The 15,449-nt window shown below is 49.4% G+C and overlaps 1 protein-coding gene across 1 annotated transcript in view; it reads left to right on the forward strand.

Moving 5' to 3' along the window:
* Positions 1 to 730: 730 nt before the first annotated feature.
* YPEL2 (yippee like 2) overlaps positions 731 to 15,449 on the forward strand; it is a 59,684-nt gene continuing 44,965 nt past the window's right edge. Inside the window, exon 1 of the mRNA XM_080983299.1 lies at positions 731 to 856. The gene's annotated coding sequence lies outside the window, so the exon portion shown is untranslated. The remainder of the gene's footprint in view (positions 857 to 15,449) is intronic.

The following is a 15,449-nucleotide window of genomic DNA, read 5'->3' on the forward strand; positions in this document are numbered from 1 at the left end:
ACAGTGTTCTCGAAGCTACCAGCATGAGTTTGACCAAACTGCGGGAGGCAGTGGAAGACAGGAGTGCCTGTCGTGCTCTGGTCCATGGAGTCATGAAGAGTCGGACACGACTAACGACTCAACAACAACAAATCCAATGCAATTTACTTCTGAGTAATAGCCATAGGGGTCCATGGGGTCACGAAGAGTCGGACACGACTAAACAACAATAGCCATAGGACTGCAGATCGGCAACTTGGGACACCCGCGCCTCGCACGATTCCAAGCCGTTACCTGGGAGCAAGCCCCATAGAGGTGAACGGGGCTTGCTCTCGAGGAAGCCCATTCCCCGTTCCTCCGCCTTGGCTCGGGATGCTGCACCTCGCGGCCCCTTTAAGGCGCGCTGCGTTCGGTTTGTTATCTTCCCTCCCACCTCCCATGCTGGCGGGGCCTCCGCGCTTGCCATTGGCTGCCTGGCCGCCCAGCTGTTGTCTGCGCCTCTCAGCTCCCTCTTCCTCCGAGCTGGGGGGGGGGGACAGCCCCGGGAATCCAACCCGCCGCCGCTTCCCATTGGCCCCTCGGAAAAAAGGGGGCTGCGGCCGCCGGCAGCCAACCGGCTGGGTGTTGCTAGGTGCCAGGGCGCGTCTATTGGCTGGCTGGGGTGGCCATCAGAGGAGCAGGGGGAGGGCCCTCTCCTGCCCTTTATAAAGGGGAGGGGGGTTCGCCGGCGGGGGTTGGAAATCAGGGGCGCCTTCGGGGAAAGGGGAGGGAGCTGCAGAGCTGGAGGAGGCTGGATCTCTCCAGGGGGGCCCTGCTCCTTCTGCGCGCCGCTTGCGTTGCGGGAGGCTGGAGAGGCTCCAGCGCCGGGCAGGTGCGGGTGAGTGCAGAATTGGTCCTGATCGATCTGTGTGCTGCTGCTTTTTTTTTTTATAAAATGTGTTTTTTTAAAAATATGTTGCGGGGATCCAACCTCCAGAAAGCGGGTTGATCTGGGAGTGGAGGCGCGCCAAGCACTTGGAAATCTAGGGATCCCGGAGTTCTTCGTTACGCACGCTGCGGGGCGCAGAAGGAAAACAACCGCCGCCGTGCGTAATGAAGAACAACTCCGGGATCCCGGGATTATTTTGGGAAAGCGGGTGGGGAGGGCGATCCTTCTGGCCAGATCCGACTCTTTCCCGCCGCCGCCGTCCTCCCCCCCCCCCCACTCCGCCACTCAGTCCAGGAGGGAGATCGGGGGCTGGATCGGCGCCCAGAGGCCAAATCGCCTGGGAAGCCGGGGATGGCGCGCGCCGAGCGAACCGCAGGAGACGTGACGGCCCTGTCTGGAGCTGTGTTCCAGCCTCGCCAGGGGTCACTACTTAATACCCGGCGTTATTACGCTTTTAATCTCCTGCCGCTCTCCTCCTCCTCCTCCTCCTCCTCCTCCTCCTCCTCCTCCTCCTCCTCCTCCTCTCTCTCTCTCTTTCTCTGTCCCGGCTCTCCCCCCCAAAAAGAGCATCTCTAGGGTTCCCTGGATTCCTGGCCATTTCTGATTGTTTTCATTTATTTCCTCTCCTGCCCACTTTTTGAATTGGGAAGCTGGGTTGGGGGGAAAATAACCTCCATTCTGTGGGCACAATGCAATGGCAGGCAAGCCTACTCGGAAGTAAGCCCCCCTGGACGCCGGTGGGGCTTGCACTCCCTTCGGTTGTGCCCCGCCTCAGGCGTACTGGGATGGACCCATTGAAATAAAACGAGCGTGGCTCTTAGACCTATTAACTCCAACGGGTCTACTCTCGAGTAGAACTTCGCTGGCTGCCATTCCTAGTAACTGCGTCTTGCAGCCAGTACTGGATCTGCTCAGAGTAGGTCCACTGACTACAATGGTCCGCGGCTGAACCTCTTCCGCTTGAGGCGCATGTGTTTGAGACCCAACTTATTTACGTGATAATAAGTTGCTGCAAACTGATTTTAGCGTTGTGCTTCGATTGGTGTAAAGACCTTTAGGGTGAAGGGTATAAACGGCCCCATTAATTTAAATAGGTCTACTCTGAGTAAAAGGTAGCTGACTGCAACCCTGTGTTTAGAGGTACAGCATTTTTACTGAAGGAAGCCTAGATCTAGCAGCCCCCCCCTCATTTTTTCCAGGTTTTGAAATGGTTTATTTGCTGCTGTTGAAGCTTTTCCACAGGTCAACGTGGAATCAATGCGGAGCCTGGGTAGAGGGCTGCCTTTCTCTGTTTTGATTCCGGTTTGCGTCAAACCCCAGGGCTTGATTTATCAATGGTACTGTGCAATTCAAAAAGGATTTGGAGAGGGTGTGATTGGGTGCCCCTTTTCACAGTATACCAGAGTCCTGAGGACCTTGAGTGAGGCTGCTTTTGAGAAAGTCTCTTTCTTTCTCTCTCTCTCTGTAGCTTGTGGGGTGAGCTGTTCACAATTATGTCTGGGTACCTATTTCCCCATTTATAATTTCCACAATTACAAAACTGTCTAGGGAATGCGTTTAGGGCGGAATAATCCATCGCAGCGTTAAGCCGCAACAGTGTTTTAAATACGTTTCCATCTCTGCAACATCTTGCAACATTTCGGCCCTTGCTTCCTTTCTCCTTTTGCCACAGACCCATCAAGTACATATCAGGTTGCTCTTATGCCCATTTTACACATGTGGAAGACTGAGCAGGGGAGCCAGTGTGTGGCGTGGCCAGTTTGGCCAGAACTCTCAGCTGTTTCCCAGATCCAAAAGCCTGGAACAGATCTCTGTGTTTGGATCAAAGTTTCTTGGCGGTGGATCGGCACCTGGTTTGTGTGTGTTTGGTTTCCGGAAGGACAGAGGTGCCTTTTGCAAGACGTGTGTCCTAATGTGTGGGGGCAGGAACTGACTGAAGACTTATTTACTTGGCAGGGCACTCTGCACAGACACAAAGGCACTACATTTCAGGGAAAGCCTCTTTTCAAGCTTGACCAGCATTGTAACCCTAGCATGCATTAAATAATAAAAGTGAGACTGTGACTGTATTGCAAATAGCCCACTCACCTGTGGCGAGTGAACGTTAGCTCAAGGTAACCAAGCTAGGAACATGGTTGGGGCAGGAGTCAGTACTTTTCCCCCTGCCCCCCAGGGACTGATGTACAGTGGTACCTCGGGTTAAGTACTTAATTTGTTCCGGAGGTCCGTTCTTAACCTGAAACTGTTCTTAACCTGAGGTACCACTTTAGCTAATGGGCCCTCCCGCACGATTTCTGTTCTCATCCTAAGGTAAAGTTCTTAACCTGAAGCACTATTTCTGGGTTAGTGGAGTCTGTAACCTGAAGCGTATGTAACCCGAGGTACCACTGTACTGCAAATGAATAACTTTGACCTGTGGGGGCAAAACAGGCCACTAAATGGATTTTGTGGAACAGAAACATTGTTTGTGAACTTTGCAAGGCTGAGATTGAAGTAGCAGTAAATTGTATCCACCCCCACCCCCACCTTGCATCTTCTCTCTCTCTCTCTCTCTCTCTCTCTCTCTGTGTGTGTGTGGATCTACTTGGATCACATGGGACTTAATAGCTCAGGATGAGATTTTCCTCCATGTAAGGCCAAGAAAAGCAATCAAGCCTTCAAGACTTTCTGCAATTCAGGAAAGTCTACCCAGGGATTTAGATGGAAGCTGTGGGGTGGGGTATTTAGCATCCTTCCTCACTGTGTAGTTCATGGGTAGGCAAACTAAGGCCTGGGGGCTGGATCTGGCCCAATCGCCTTCTAAATCCGGCCTGCAGACTGTCCGGGAATCAGCATGTATTTACATGAGTAGAATGTGTGCTTTTATTTAAAATGTATCTCTGGGTTATTTGTGGGGCATAGGAATTCGTTCATCACCCCCCCCCCAAATATAGTCCGGCCCCCCACAAGGTCTGAGGAACAATGGACCGGCCCCCTGCTGAAAAAGTTTGCTGACCCCTGTTGTTCACACCCTGCAGAAGTTAAGCTGCTAACTTCTGTCCTCCTCTCTTCCTCCTCTCCCCATCCGCACACCCACGTGATTCTGTTTCTATTTATTTACCAACGTTGCTGCTGCTGTTGCTCTCTGGTCTGGTGCTGCAAAGGGCTTAAGGGTGCTACGCAAAAGAGGGAGGTGCTATTTTTAAGTACAAAATTTCGTCTGCTGTGCAAGGAAAGGGGGATGTTCCCATGTTTTAACAGAATGGTGCCTTTCCTCTTGTGCATCTTGTCCTTAAAACAAGAGGGGGAAACACACACACCCCAATTTCACCCTGCAGAGGAGATAAGGATATAGGAAGCTGCCTTATATATCAGATCAGCCCTTTGCTCCATCTAGATCAGATGCTCATCCACTGAGCCCCAGCTCTTTCCCTAAAAATTAAAAATAAAAACCAAGATCCTAGCCCTCATGGCTTTGAATTCAGAACCGATTCAAATAGGAACATAGGAAGTTGCTTTGTACTGAGTCAGGTCTCTGATCCATCTCAGTATTGTCAACAGTGGGTGGCAAGGAGTCTCTCCCACCCAGGCTTGCCTGGCGAAGCAAAGGAATGAACCTGGGACCTTCTGCATGCAGGGCAGATGTTCTTCCACATAGTTATGGCCACTTCCATGCCTTGACCACAGTCTTCCAGTCCAAGGGGCAGGAGGAGAGAGGACCCCATTTTTATCAGAGCTGGGTATGAAGAGATCCTGCTCTTATAAAGACAAATGCTGTTCTTTCGGATTCAAATGTATGCCAAAAGTAGGGGGCAAAGGTGAGATGGGGGAAAATCAGAACCTTATGCCAAAAGAAGCTGGGTTTTTCAATGTCTGTACACCATACAACTTTTTCTTTTCATCATTCATTTTGCAGTGTTTGTTTTTTTGCATGCTTTTCCTTCTGTCCATCATGGGGGGGGGGCAGTGGGTTCCCCCTCCCCTTAGAAACTCTACTCTGCCATCGCTAGCTCCTGAGACTCCACCTACCGATCTGCTTCCAAGCATCCCTTTCCATGAGGACAATAAACTCACTTAAAAGTTCACAATTTTTAATCTTTTAAAAAAAATGTTATTGCCATAAAAGTTTGCTTCTCTTTGCCCTGTACTGCAAATAAATCCCCTTTGGCACAGAATCACAACAGTCATGTGCCCCCGCCCTCATTTCAGACTCTGCTTCCAGCAGGGCAGATGAAATTAAGAGCCTGCTGAAGCCCTAGGGATTTTATTTTATTTTTTAAAACATGCAGATGCAGTCGCTGGCTTTATCTCCCCCGTGGGGGCCGAGGGAGACAGCAAATGTTCTGTCTCTGAGTGCATGTCTTGAAGGCAGTGGTTTCTGAGATACAGACAGAAGGGGGAAATCCTCAGGCGGTGAAATAAAACAGCCAACAAACTCCTCTGATTTGCCGTCGGAAACAGGCCTTGCTGCAGTGACAAAGAGGATGGTTGCTTGATCATGCACTTTCATACATACAGTGCAACCACAGAAGGAGGCTTGGTTAGTGGAAACTCTGCTAGGATAAAAATAGCACCCTGATGGGGGTGGATTTGACTGGAGGGGCCCAGGTTCAAATTGTGTTGGGCAAGTTGCTGCATCTCCGCCTAGCCTACCTTGAAGGGTGGTTGTGAGTTTTGAACAAGCCTAAGTGTGCTACCAGGGACGCGGGTGGCGCTGTGGGTTAAACCACAGAGCCTAGGGCTTGCTGATCAGAAGGTCGGCAGTTCGAATCCCCGCGACGGGGTGAGCTCCCGTTGCTCGGTCCCTGCTCCTGCCAACCTAGCAGTTCGAAAGCACGTCAAAGTGCAAGTAGATAAATAGGTACCGCTCCGGCGGGAAGGTAAACGGCGTTTCCGTGCGCTGCTCTGGTTCGCCAGAAGCGGCTTAGTCATGCTGGCCACATGACCCAGAAGCTGTACGGCGGCTCCCTTGGCCAATAAAGCGTGATGAGCGCGGCTCCCCTAGACTCGGTCACAACTGGACCTAATGGTCAGGGGTCCCTTTACCTTTACCTTTTAAAGTGTGCTACCATAGCTTCTGTTTAAAGCAGCCTTTCTCAACCTGTTGGTCCCCAGATGTTGTTGAACTACAACTCCCATCACCCCTAGCTAGCAAGGCCAGAGCTCAGGGATGATGGGAGTTGTAGTCCAACAACATCTGAGGACCCACAGGTTGAGAACCGCTCGTTTAAAGCTATTTCTTTTTTAACGTAACAGCTTGCTCTGTTTAAAAAAACATCTTTTTTTTTTTTTTTTAGAATCTCAATGTGGTAATCAAACTGCACATCAAGGATCTGGGGCTCTTGGGGTTTGGAGCTCAAATACTAGGTTACTATTATAGAACGTTTTACATCAAGTTTGGGCTTACAGAAGCAGCAGGATGAAGTGGTGGCATCTGGAAGAGGAGTAGCTAATGAGACGCCCTGCAGAACCTTGTTGGACTACAACTCTCATCAGTCCCAGCTGGCTCGGCCAATGGTCAGGGATGATGGGAGTTGTAGTCCAGCAATTTCTGGACTGCATTGGAGGTCACTGCATTGGCTGCCCCTCATATGGACTGTACCACTTCAGACTTGGTGGGGGATTTGGTTTTTAAATAGGGAGTGGGGAAGCTTCTACAGTGGTACCTCGGGTTAAGTACTTAATTCGTTCCGGAGGTCCATTCTTAACCTGAAACTGTTCTTAACCTGAAGCACCACTTTAGCTAATGGGGCCTCCTGCTGCCGCCGCACCGCCGGAGCACGATTTCTGTTCTCATCCTGAAGCAAAGTTCTTAACCTGAAGCACTATTTCTGGGTTAGCAGAGTCTGTAACCTGAAGCGTATGTAACCTGAGGTACCACTGTATCTTGTGAACCTGAGATCTTGTGATGAAGGGTGGAAGAGTATATAATTTGTTGTTGTTGTAGTTGTTCCAGTTGATGGGCAGGGCCGAATTTGGAAGTGGATAAGGCCACACACAGACACACACTGTACCTTTGAAGCACATTCAAAGCACATTTCTCTCTCCCCTCAAAGAATTCTGGGCAATGTAGTTTGTCAAGGGGTACCCAGAATTCTTTGAGGGGAAAGAAAGTGCTTTTCAGGTATTGTGGCCCTAGACACACAGAGTCATGTTAGGGGTCCTCCACACTCTGCATTTAATGCATGTGGCTCCCCCCCCCCAATAATCCCGGGAACTGAAGATGCTGGGAATTATAGACCCATAATGAGGGATCTAAATTTCCCAGGATCCTCTGGGGGAAGCAGTGTCCTTCAAATAGATGTGCCCAGAGATACACGCAGGTGTCACAATACATAGAGGGTAGAGTTACCTCTTTCTAACTGCAACACCCCCACCCCGCCCCCTAGAACAGCTCCCTGCCTCCTGAAGTTAGGCTTGAGAACAAGTTCCTGTTTGTTTCACCGGAAGGTTTTTCCCAAGACTGGTTAGAGCCTAGGGGTGAAGAGGGGGGAGTCTGTGAGCCACATCTGGCCTGTGGGCTGGCATCTACTGGCCTCTGATTTAAATGATCCCGTGTGCAAAACCCCCCCAAATTATCATTGCAAGAAGTGAGGTGAGGGAACATCTCCTTAATGTTCAAGACCTGCCATTTCAAGATACTGCCACCTCCTCCTTGCTAATCTTCGGTAGTAGTAGTAATAATAATTTATTATTTATACCCCGCCCATCTGGCTGGGTTTCCCCAGCCACTCTGTGCGGCTTCCAGCAGAACACTAAAATACAATAAACTATTAAACATTAAAAGCTTCCCTAAACAGGGCTGCCTTCAGATGTCTTCTAAAAGTTTGGTAGTTATTTTTCTCTTTAACATCTGGTGGGAGGGTGTTCTACAGGGTGGGTGCCACTACCGAGAAGGCCCTCTGCCTGGTTCCCTGTAACTTGGCTTCTCGCAGTGAGGGAACTGCCAGAAGGCCCTCGGAGCTGGACCTCAGTGTCCGGGCAGAACGATGGAGGTGGAGACGCTCCTTCAGGACCGAGGACATTTAGGGCTTTAAAGGTCAGTACCAACACTTTGAATTGTGCTCGGAAACGTACTGGTAGGCCCGTGGTCACTGTTCTGAAGATTGTGGGGTGAGTGGTCTGGGCTTGCGGGAAAGATGTGCCTTGCCTCAGTCCCCCTAGTGCATTGGGGGCCTGACATGTGCTCTTGGGGGGGGGGGTGAGCTTCCTGGCTTGCAGTCTGGACTTGCAGGCAGGGGTGACATTTTTTTCCATACCCTGCATGTGATCTCTCGGGTAGCCTTGAGCTGTCCTCCGTTGGAAGCAGATTGCTGGGCTAGGTAGATTTAAAATCCTGACCTGACGCCGCCATTCTTACTTTCTTAAAAGAACAAAAGCCACGCTTGGAGAATCTCCCAGGCCTCTCTTTCTGGTTTTTGGCACCCTCGCCAGCCCCACAGCCCTCACCACCATTTGCTCCACGCCCCTTACGAGTGTCTCTGGCAGTCTGTCGTCTGTCCCTGACGTGTAATATTTAGTGATGCTCCACCTTTTGTCTGATGGAACTCAAGGCAGCTCTATGCTTATTGCATTTATATCTCACCTTCCCTACAGTTAGCTCAAGGTGGCTTACATGGTTCTCCCCCCTCCACCAGATTTGGTCCTCACAACAACCCTTTGAGGTAGATTTGGACTAGCTCAATGTCTTCTTCATATCTGAAGCTGGAATTTGAACCCTGGTTCTCCTAGGTCCTAGTCTGACACACTTATTACACACCAGATGTTGTCTTTCTTGCCTGAATGGCAATGTAGAATGTGGCCCCCAGAATATTAGATTGTGGCCCTCTGGCTGAAAACGATGGCCCACCCCTGGCTGAAAGTATCTTTCCTGTTCCTTATCCAGGTGTCATGTGTGCGAATCACTGTGCTCCTGAGTCTCTGTCAAGGTGGAGGTGTGTGTGTGTGTGTGTGTGTGTGTGGAATTAACTTGTCTAACAACCCCAGGGCAGCACTGGAGACGCTGGCTAGGGGCTGGGTTCCTCTTGCGTTGAGGCTGAGGCAGCAGTCTTCCTACCTGCAGATTCTGCGTCTCTCTTGGCTCCAGATTACTTTGCTCGCCATCCCTGGCAACCCATTTAATTAATTAGCTCATCAGGCTGATGAGGATCCTGGCCCAGGGTGGGTGGCGTCAGCAGCAGAAAAGGGATGGCAGCTGGTGGGAGGTTGACCCTGCAATCTTGTCATGTTTTGCACCCAAGACCCGGCAGCAGGGCGTCTTGCTTTGAGCCAGCGTACTGGCTAAACCACAGAGCCTAGGGCTTGCCGATCAGAAGGTCAGTGGTTCGAATCCCCACAACGGGGTGAGCTCCTGTTGCTCGGTCCCTTCTCCTGCCAACCTAGCAGTTCGAAAGCATATCAAGTGCAAGTAGATAAATAGGTACCGCTCCCGCAGGAAGGTAAACGGCGTTTCCGTGCGCTGCTCTGGTTCGCCAGAAGCGGCTTAGTCATGCTGGCCACATGACCCGGAAAAACTGTCTGCGGAAGCGGACAAACGCTGGTTCCCTTGGCCTTGTAGAAGAGTAACAAGAGCACATGCAAAGTGTTTTGTCACTTCATCCTAGCCTCATATATTTGGGGCTGGGGTTGACTGTGGGGTTTTGAGTCTCACTTGACATCCCCCCACGCCAGAAGTTTTCCATTTTAGAAAGTTAACGTCTGGTGGGATCTTATTCCGCGATATGATCTTATTTCTCTTAACTCTTTCTATAAAAAGCTCAGAAAAGTTTGCATTGGGGTTGGTCAGCGTCTCCCCGCCCCCCACCGCTGGAGGGTCTCCATTTCCTGGTGGGAGGTGAACTTTTTGGTAAAGGTAAAGGGACCTCTGACTCTGGGGTTGCGGCGCTCATCTCGCTTTATTGGCCGAGGGAGCCGGCGTACAGCTTCTGGGTCATGTGGCCAGCATGACTAAGCCGCTTCTGGCGAACCAGAGCAGCGCACGGAAACGCCGTTTACCTTCCCGCCGGAGCAGTACCTATTTATCTACTTGCACTTTGACGTGCTTTCAAATTGCTAGGTTGGCAGGAGCAGGGACCGAGCAACGGGAGCTCACCCTGTTGTGGGGATTCGAACCGCCGACCTTATGATTGGCAAGTCCTAGGCTCTGTGGACAGCGCCACCCGCGTCCCTGATCAGTATAATTTGACTTAATTCGACTTTTATGGCGGTGATTTCACTCTCCATTAAATCGCTTTCAAAGTATGATCTCCTCGTGACAAACGTTTCCCCCTGCCCCACGTGGTGTTAATGTTACGGTTCTTCCCCAAACCACCACAACCACCCTTCCTCCTGGCATATCTAGGATCAGGGAGTTCCACAGGTCAACGGCATCTATGCCAGCTGCGACTCAATGAATGATATACGACAGTGATTCTGCAGTGAGCGCAGAGATAAAAACTTGGTTGTGCTGCAGCCACGGGGGTGGGGTGGCCGGGAGAGGGAGGGAACCACCAGGCCCTGATCACTGTGATCACTTGATTTTAATCGGGATCTCTGCTGCAGAGGCTTAGTGAGCTATATGGGCTAATGAGGTTACAGTGTGGTTTACGTGTAATGCAGTCTGTCCCACTAACAGTGCATCGAAAAGTAATTTCGTCTCTTCCACACAAGCACCCTTTTTTTTGTTCTCTCATTCAGTAGTACTGTGGGTCTCCTACCCTCCCCCTCACAACCATTGCTGTGATTTGGGAGTTGCTAATAGCTGGTAAGTGGAATCATATAACTGCAGGGACCCACAATGGTCATCTAGTTCAACCCCCTGCAGGAAAGTTATGGATCAGAGTTGATATTCCCTTTTCTTGTTGTTTAGTCGTGTCTGACTCTTCGTGACCCCATGGACCAGAGCACGCCAGGCCCTCCTGTCTTCCACTGCCTCCCGCAGTTTGGTCAAACTCATGTTCGTAGCTTCGAGAACACTGTCCCACCATCTCGTCCTCCGTCGTCCCCTTCTCCTTGCGCCCTCCATCTTTCCCAACATCAGGGTCTTTTCCAGGGAGTCTTCTCTTCTCATGAGGTGGCCAAAGTCTTGGAGCCTCAGCTTCAGGATCTGTCCTTCCAGTGAGCACTCAGGGCTGATTTCCTTCAGAATGGAGAGGTTTGATTTTCTTGCAGTCCATGGGACTCTCAGCACCAGAATTCAAAAGCATCAATTCTTCGGAGATCAGCCTTCTTTATGGTCCAGCTCTCACTTCCATACATCACTACTGGGAAAACCATAGCTTTAACTATAGGGACCTTTGTTGGCAAGGTGATGTCTCTGCTTTTTAAGATGCTGTCTATATTCCCTTATTCTCACAAATAAAAGATTGGGTATGTTATCCAGTTCCTGGGCTGATCCATTCCAGATAGTAGATAAGGAATGGCAGCATTAAATGTTTCCTCCTCCCGGTCAATTAAAAAATAATCCCTGCACTTAGAAAGCTAGCATGTTGGAGAGAAGAGTTCTAGACACTGATGATTATTTCATGAATGATTGCTAAGGGTGGAGTTATTCTCCTTTTTGGGGGAGAATGCACACCCAGCAGCTTGCAAAGCTTGGAATGCGCAGTAAAACAGGAACCATAAAATATAAACACTTGATACAAAATGCTTGTAAAATAGCAGTGAAAGTTAAGTGGTTTTAAAGAGCACCCAGCATTAAAATCAGGGAACCGCAGGCTGGTAAATCCTAAAATCAAGCATATGTTAATAGATAGGTATTCATTCAGCAGCTGGCTGGAGACTAAAATAAAAGGGGCTTGGCGGATCTCCCTGGATAAGATAGCTCTGTGGTCTTGGTGCCAACACTAAGAAGGTCATGCCTTGGTCACCAACCTGTCTGATCTTGTGTAGGGGTACCAGGGCCTTTGATACTGATCTCAACCGGCAGACAGATTCATATTTTTATTTACTTCACAAAATGCTTACGACTGCTAAATTTGCTTAAGTGAGCTTGATGGCTGTTTTGTTGCAAGGGCTTTGCAAGCGTTTGTTATCTTGGTCTCTCCTCCTGGAAGCCCCTTCTTTACTTCTGAGTATCTGTGTATCAGTAACGTAATATCAGTAATACACAGCCTGTGACAGACTTGAATGGATTGAGCAGGTATCTGGAAAGTCCCGGTGATTGTGGGGTTCAGGTAACTGAAAGACTTAAATTTATCAGCCCTCTTAAGTTCATTATTATGCAGACAGTCTGCATAATAAGTAGCAAGGCATCCAGAATATTTTATATTGAACTTGACGCTGAACAGACTTGCTCTGTCTTTCTCTTTCCTGACAAAGTGATCTGCTTCAACTTGTGTTTTCTTTGGGGAGGGAGAATTCATGGTGCAGAAAGACTCCAGAATTTAAGTCTGCACAGAGACTGGGATTTTGAGCTCTTGCCTTCCCCCCCCCAAACCCCACCCCCCAAGCTGTTGAATTATTCTGTGGCAAGCAGGAAGTATTTTGTACATGCTCAGAGGTGTTTATGCTATGCTCTGTGCTGGGGCGTAGGGGTCAAATAAGGTGAATTATGTGGCCTCTGTGGATCATAGGAGCAAATTAGTTTAATTTGCATATGTGACTGTTCTTCCTAATGTGTTCTTTTGCCAGTCAAGGTGGAAAACTGTCTGTTTATCCCACCCCAGATCCTGCTCTGAATTCTGACAATCTTGAAAGTGCGTGGCTTACCTTGAAACCCCTTTGTCTATAGTCGCCACTGGTGAGAAGAGTTACGTGCAAGCGAGTGGAAAGAAAAATACCCCTTTTCTGTATATTGGACGAGAGTTGGCTTTCCTTTGCCCTTTCATGAAGTCAGTCACAAATGACCCGACAGCTTGTTGTATATGGCTAGGGTACTTTTAGGAAAACAGGATAACAAGAGCTATTACCTGACAGAAAGAAATCTTACCGTAGCAGATAAGGCATGTGAGTTTTCATTGATGGATCCACCAATTAAAATTTATGTATGGAGGGGGCGAAGGATAGCTATCAAGCAAGCAGAATAACTTGTTAGGTGTGTCTGTTTCTTCAAGTAGGCAGGGTTTTAGAGCAGGGGTTCCCAAAGTTTGGTCCACGGACTACCAATGGACCACAAGTTTCATTCAGCTGGTCCTCAGTGGATCTGCATTCAATATTAATATTTATTTTTTAAAAAAAATTGTGTTTGTCTAGTACTACAATTTGAATTCTGTGAACTTCAGAATCGTAATACTGTACAATGAAATGCAATATGTAAGAAGCAAGAAATAATGCAATTTTAAAAAACGTACAGCATCTAGCACAGTGTCTTACGATTGCTGCAACAGGCAGAAACATTACGTGGACTGTCTGTGATTTTCAAGTGGTCTGTAGAGAGGAAAGAAGCCCTAGGACCTAGAGGGATTTTCTTGAGCGAGAGTAAAGATATAATACTTTCTTTAAAAAAGTTTGTGCTTCCCATCCATCCTAAGTTTCTATATAGACATGCTCAAGAGGATGCCACCTACATTACTTTCCCCCCAGCAGTCAGGAGGACTAGACACTTTGCAACTTGTTTTTTCTTCTTCTTTTAACGGAGACAGGATTACTTTACCATTGACCCAGCGTTTAATACGTGAAAATATGTATTTTGAATCTGATGCTCAGATTAGTCAGGGGAACGGCTTGTACCAATCGGCTGACTTGCTTGAATACTGGAACCATATGATTAACCTCTGCAGACTTAACCTGTTAGGCTGCCTCCAAGGCCAGAAACCTGCTGTAAAAAAACAACAAAGCAGAATGATAGGTTCTGAGCCTGCATGTTGCCAATGCATAATATATCATGGATAATTATTGTTCTTTATATCATCATTTATTACTGGGGGGTGGGGGGGAATGTATGCACAGCACTTCCTAGGATAAACCCTGATTATACAGCCTTTTCCTGGGATCAGGCGTTCTGCACGCCAGCTATCCCAAACATAATTCTGGTGTTTTGTAAGTGGAAAGGAAAGGGCAGGTGTAACCTTGGCTGCCGTGTCACCAAAGCAGACAGGAAACAGGATGGTAATGATAATATTTAGCTCACCCACACCTTCCGCATGACAGTGTCCAAAGTCATTTAGCAAGCCTTAATTAGTCTCCTTTTTCCCATCCCAACTAAATTTGTGACTGCCGTTCTAGGCTCAACAAGTGGGCGATGTGTTTGTGTGTCCAAAACACCAGGACTTTGGGTGCACATTGGAGCACGCTGGATCAATGGTAAAGTAATCCTGTTAAAAGAATGAAAAGCAAGTTGCAAAGTGTCTAGTCCTCATGACTTTAGGGGGGAAAGTAATGCAGGTGGCATCCTCTTGAGCATGAAATCAAAGACGTTGAGTCAGCAGAGCTTCTTGAGGGCAAGGTTTGAAGAAAGAGGATAGAGGAGTTTCCTGGCAAGGCATCTTCCGATGTTATACAGGTGGGAAAAGGTTGCTAGACTAGACGATCCTTTGGTTCGGCCCATAACTTTCATCTATGTTGTTGATCAAAATATTGTACACTGCCATCCGTTATGAAAAAGTTGTTTATAACATTCATCCATGCCATACGCACTATAAAAACTGGGTAAAAAAATTAAAGCCAGAGGTCAACTAACCTACTGCAGAAAGGTAATAATGGTTACTTAGAGAAGGATCTGAAATATTTTCCTTGAAGCTTGAATTCGTTTTATTCCGGATTGTTTTATTTGATGTTTTAAAGTGTTGTCAACTGCTCTGAGATTTTTTTCTCTAAAATATAAAGCAGTATAGAAATGTAATGAATACTACTACTACATAAATTTCACTGGGGTGGGGGGAGGGAGGGCACCTAGACCTTCCATCATGGCAACTGCAACCTGGGTTTAAGGTACCGTTTGGCAATTAGCTTATACAGTGGCAGTGGCGTAGCGTGGGGGGTGCCAGGGGTGCCGGCCGCACCGGGCGCAACTTCTGGGGGGGCGCGCTCGCTGCCTCCGGAATCGCCCAGAGCCCCATGGCAGCGGCTCTCAGCGCTCGCTGCGGAAGGCGCGCCAGGCAGCCCCTCCTCACCGACGGGCAGCGTTCGCCTGCGGGGCTCGGCCAGCGCGCAGGGCTGGCCGCATGGAGTTGCCGGGGAGCCGCCGCCGCCTGCCATGCCGCCCTGGCTGCTTCAGCCGCGTCCGACAGCCGGCTCGAGGCTCCTTCCGGCCAGGTCTCCCGATGGGGTGCTGCGGGCAGAGGCTTCGGCACCAAGCGCCACGCCGCCCACCCGCCCCGACGGGGCCCGCCCACCCGCGCCGGAGGCTGGCCAACCCACTGGCCCCAGAGGCGCCCCCTCCCCGCGCCAGAAAGAAGCCGCGTCAGGGCTAGCCGGGCCGGGGAGGGAGACCGAGAAGGCTGCGCCGCAACGCCCAAAGACGCGCGTCTTGGCGCAAAGGGGCCCACGGCACCCAGACGCGGAAGGGACCCTCTCCCCCTGACCCGCCACTGAACTGCAATTCCCAGCTCCCTTGGCAAATCCCAGTGCCCAATCCCCATGCTTTATTTGAGGCAGGGGTCCTTTAATTGCAAAAACACCACCACGGAGGGCAGTAGTCACTACG

The sequence above is a fragment of the Podarcis pityusensis genome (assembly GCF_964106645.2).
Source record: "Podarcis pityusensis genome assembly, chromosome: 15".
Lineage (NCBI taxonomy): Eukaryota > Metazoa > Chordata > Lepidosauria > Squamata > Lacertidae > Podarcis > Podarcis pityusensis.